Source organism: Pan paniscus, chromosome 4 (genome assembly GCF_029289425.2).
Source record: "Pan paniscus chromosome 4, NHGRI_mPanPan1-v2.0_pri, whole genome shotgun sequence".
Taxonomy (NCBI): domain Eukaryota; kingdom Metazoa; phylum Chordata; class Mammalia; order Primates; family Hominidae; genus Pan; species Pan paniscus.
Genome location: NC_073253.2, coordinates 27,884,715 through 27,889,799, shown reverse-complemented (window position 1 = coordinate 27,889,799; position 5,085 = coordinate 27,884,715). Strand labels below are relative to the sequence as shown.

General features: G+C 36.2%; 1 pseudogene; it reads left to right on the top strand.

Moving 5' to 3' along the window:
* The first annotated feature begins 1,504 nt into the window (after nt 1–1,504).
* Nucleotides 1,505–1,614, top strand: LOC112440020 (small nucleolar RNA U3; annotated as a pseudogene).
* Nucleotides 1,615–5,085: the final 3,471 nt, after the last annotated feature.

The following is a 5,085-nucleotide window of genomic DNA, read 5'->3' as shown; positions in this document are numbered from 1 at the left end:
GTAGCCCACTGGCTGGCTGAATCCTGGTGAGTAGTCAAAGAAAAATACCAAATCACTTAAGGAGATACAGCACTCATGAGAAAAAAAAAAAAAAAGAAAAAGAAAAAACTAGAAGAAAAGAAGAACTGCTGGAAGAAACAAATGAAAACTTAAATTTAAAATGTAAGTAAAGATCAATAACCAAAATGTACATCTTAAGAATTAGAAAAAACAAAGAGCAAACTAAGTCAAAAGATGAAAGGGTACTTCCTCAATATGATACAGGGTATTGTGGAAAACCCACAGCTATGCACATTATGCAATGTCAAAGAATAAAAGCATTTTCTCTAAGGTCAGGAACAAAACAAGGAGGCTGCCTTGACCATTGCTATTCAAAATTGTACTGGAAGTTCTAGCCAGAGTAATTGGGCAAGAAAAAGAAACAAAAGATATTGAAATTGAAGTAAAAGAGTAAAACTGTTTCCAGATGACATAATAGAAAATCTCAATAATCCATAAAAAAGCTACTAAATCTAATAAACAAATTCAGCAAAGTTTTTGAGTACAAGATAATGCATAAAAACCAATTGTGCTCTTATACACTGCCAATAAACAATCTGATAAAGAAATTAAGTAAATTTATGGTAGCATCCAAAGGAATAAAGTGCCCCCCCAAAATTAGCCAAGTAGATTATGATGGTTAATTTTATGTGTCAACTTTACTGGGCTAAGCAATGCCCGCATAGTTGATAAAATATTTCTGGATGTGTCTGTGAGGATGTTTTCAGAAGAGATTAGTATTTGAAGTGGTAGGCTGAGTAAAGATTATCCTCACTGATGTGGGTGAACATCATCCAATCCACGGAAGGCTGAACAGAACAAAAAGGCAGAGGAAGAGTAACTTGGCTCTATGCTTGGGCTGGGGCATCCATTTTCTCCTGCCCTCAGACATCGGTGGTCTTTGTTTTCAGGCTTTCAGACTTAGACTGGGACTTACACTATTAGCCCTCCAGTTCTCAGGCTTTCAAATTTGGGATGAAACTATATCATCAGCTTTCTGGTGTCTTCAGCTTGCAAATGGCAGATCATGAGACTTCTCAACCTCAGTAATCGTGTGAGCCAATGCTACATAATGAATCTCTTTCTATATATTTCTATATATATATATATATATTGTATTGGTTCTGTCTCTCTGGAGAACCCTGATTAATACAGATGTGAGAGACTTGTACACTGAAAACTACAACACATTACTGAAATAAATTTAAGAATACTTAAATGAATTGAAATATATTAGTGTTAATAAATTTGAAAACTTAATGTTGCTATAATGTCATACTACCCAAATAAATCTATATATTCAATGCAATCTCTAGGAAAATTCCAATGACATATTTTTTAAAAAAGAAAAAGCTAATTCTCAAACTCATATGGAATTGTGAGTGCCCCCTAATAGCCAAAACAATCTTGAAAAAGAAGAGTAATTTTGGAGGACTCACACTTTCTGATTTAAAAACTTCTTACAAAGACTACACTTTCAGGGATCATTTCTATAGTTCATTCCTAGAGAAATTTCTCTGAACATGTAGAGCATGAAAAACTAATTATGGCAAGGGAAGACCATTACCAGCCAGTACAAAAACACAATGAAGTACACAGACAAGTTACACAATAAAGCAACCACATAAACAAGTCTGCAAAATAACCAGCTAACATCATGATGACAGGATCAAATCCAAACATATCAATACTAACTTTAAATGTAAATGGGCTAAATGCCCCAATTAAAAAACACAGAGTGGCAAGCTGGAAAAAGAACCAAGACAAATTTATATGCTGTCTTCAAGACACTTATCTCACATGCAATGACACACATAGGCTCAATATAAAAGGATGGAGGAAAATTTACCAAGTAAATGGACAACAGAAAAAAACAAGGGATGCAATCCTAGTTTCTGAAAAAACAGACTTTAAACCAACAAATATCATAAAAGACAAAGAAGGGCATTATATAATGCTAAAGAGTTCAACTCAACAAGAAGAACTTACTATCATAAATATATATGCACCCAACACATGAGCACTCAGATTCATAAAAGCAAGTTCTTAGAGACCTTCAAAGATACTTAGACTCCCACACACTAATAATGGGAGACTTTTACACCCCACTGGCAATATTAGACAGATCATCAAGACAAAAAATTAACAAAGATAATCAGGACTTGAACTTGGCAGTAGATCAAATGGACCTTATAGAAATATATAGAACTTTCCACCCCAAAACAAGAGAATATACGTTCTTCTTATCACCACATGGAATTTACTCTGAAATCGATTACACAATCAGAAATAAAATACTGTTCAGCAAATGAAAAATAACTGAAATCATAACAAACAGTCTCTCAGACCACAGCACAATCAAATGTGAAATTCAGACTAAGAAGTTTACTCAAAACCATACAATTACATGGAATTTGAATAATCTGCTCCCAAATGACTTTTGGGTAAATAATGAAAGTAAGGCAGAAATCAAGAACTTCTTTGAAACTAATGAGAACAAAGATACAGCATACCAGAATCTCTAGGACACAACTATAGCACTAAATGCCCACATTGAAAAGTTAGAAAGAGCTCAAGTTAATAACCTAAACAACTAAGGAACTAGAGAATCAAGAGCAAAGAAATCCAAAAGATAGCAGAAAACAAGAAATAACCAAAATCAGAGCTGAACTGAAGGAGATAGAGACATGAAAAACCATTCAAAATATCAACAAATCCTGGAGCTGATGTTTTTTTAAAAATTAATAAAATAGACCACTAGCCAGACTAATAGAGAAGAAAAGAGAGAAGATTCAAATAAGCACAATCAGAAGAACAAGGATGATACTGCACTGACCTAACAGAAATACAAACAACCATTAGAGAATATTATGAACACCTCTATGCTCATAAACTAGAAAATCTGGAAGAAATGGATAAATTCCTGGACACACACATCCTCCCAGGACTGACCTAGGAAAAAATGGAATCCCTGAATAGAGCAATAACAAGTTATGAAACTGAGGCAGTAATAAATGGCCCACAAACCAAAAAAAAAAAAAAAAAAGCCCAGGGCCAGATAGATTCACAGCTGTAGTCTATCAGATGTACAAAGAAGAGTTGGTACCACTCCTACTGAAACTATTCCAAAAAATTGAAGAAGAGGAACTCATCTCCAACTCATTATATGAGGTCAGAATCATCCTGATACCAAAACCTGGCAGAGATACAACAAAAAAAGAGAAAACTTTAGGCCAATATCCTTGATGAACATTGATGTGAAAACTGTCAACAAAATAATTGCAAACTGAATCCAACAGCACATTAAAAAGCTTATCCACCATAATCAAGTTGGCTTTATCCTCAGGATGCAAGGTTGGTTAATCTATGCAAATCAATAAATGTGATTCACCACATAAACAGAATTAAAGACAAAGATCACATGATTATCTTAATAGATGGATAAAAGGCTTTTGATAAAATTCAACATCCATTCATGTTTAAAATTCCCAATAAACTAGATATTGAAGGAACATACCTCAAAATAATAAGAGCCATCTATGAAAAACTCGCAGCCAACATCAGTGACTGGGCAAAAGCTGGAAGAATTCCCCTTGAAAACTTGCACAAGACAAGATGTTGTTTCTCACCACTCTTATTAAAGATAGTATTGGAAGTTTTGGCCAGGGCAATCAGATAAGATTAAGAAATAAAGAGCATTCAAATAGGAAGAGAGTAAGTCAAACTATCTCTGTTTGCAGATGACATGATCTTATATCTGGAAAACCCCATGGTCTCAGCCCAAAAGCTTCTTAAGCTGATAAACAACTTCAGCAAAGTCTCAGGATACAAAATCAATGTGCAAAAATCACTAGCATTTCTATACACCAACAACAGTCAAGCCAAGAATAAAATCAGGAACAAACTCCCATTCACAATTGCCACAAGAAGAATAAAGTATCTAGGAATACAGCTAGCTAGGGAGGTGAAAGACCACTATGAGGAGAACTATGAACCACAACTAAAAGAAATCAGAGATTACACAAACAAATGGAAAAACATTCCATGCCCATGGATAGGAGGAATCAATATTGTGAAAATGGCCATATCGCCCAAAACAGTTTATGGATTAAATGCCATTTCTATTAAACTACCATTGACATCCTTCACAGAACTAGAGAAAACTATTTTAAAACTCATATAGAACCAAAAAAAGAGCCCAAATAGCCAAGGAAATCCTAAGCAAAAAGAACAAAGTAGGCCAGGCATGGTGGCTCATGCGTGTAATCCCAGCACTCTGGGAGGCTGAGGCGGGCAGATCACAAGGTCAGGAGATCGAGACCATCCTGGCCAACATCGTGAAGCCCCATCTCTACTAAAAATACAAAAATTAGCTGGGTGTGGTGGCGTGTGCCTGTAGTCCCAGCTACTCAGGAGGCTGAGGCAGGAAAACCACTTGAACCCAGGAGTCAGAGGTTGCAGTGAGCTGAGATCACCCCACTGCACTCCAGCCTGGTGACAGAGTGAGATTCTGTCTAAATAATAATAATAAAAAAGAACAAAGCTGGAGGAATCATGCTATCTGACTTCATACTATACTACAGGGCTACAGTAACCTGTTGGGAGCAGGCCCCCCAAAATCTGGCCAGAAACTGGTCCCAAAACTGGCCATAAACAAAATCTCTGTAGGACTATAACATGTTCATAATGGCCTTAATGCCCAAGCTGGAAGGTTGTGGGTTTACAGGAATGAGGGCAAGGAAAACCTGGCCCACCCAGGGCAGAAAACCACTTAAAGGCATTCTTAAGCCACAAACAATAGGATGAGTGATCTGTGCCTTAAGGACATGCTCCTGCTGCAGTTAACTAACCCAACCTATTCCTTTAATTTGGCCCATCCTTTCATTTCCCATAAGGGATACTTTTAGTTAATCAAATATCTATAGAAACAATGCTAATGATTGGCTTGCTGTTAATAAATATGTGAGTAAATCTCTGTTCGAGGCTCTGAGCTCTGAAGGCTGTGAGACCCCTGATTTCCCACTTCACATCTCTATATTTCTGTGT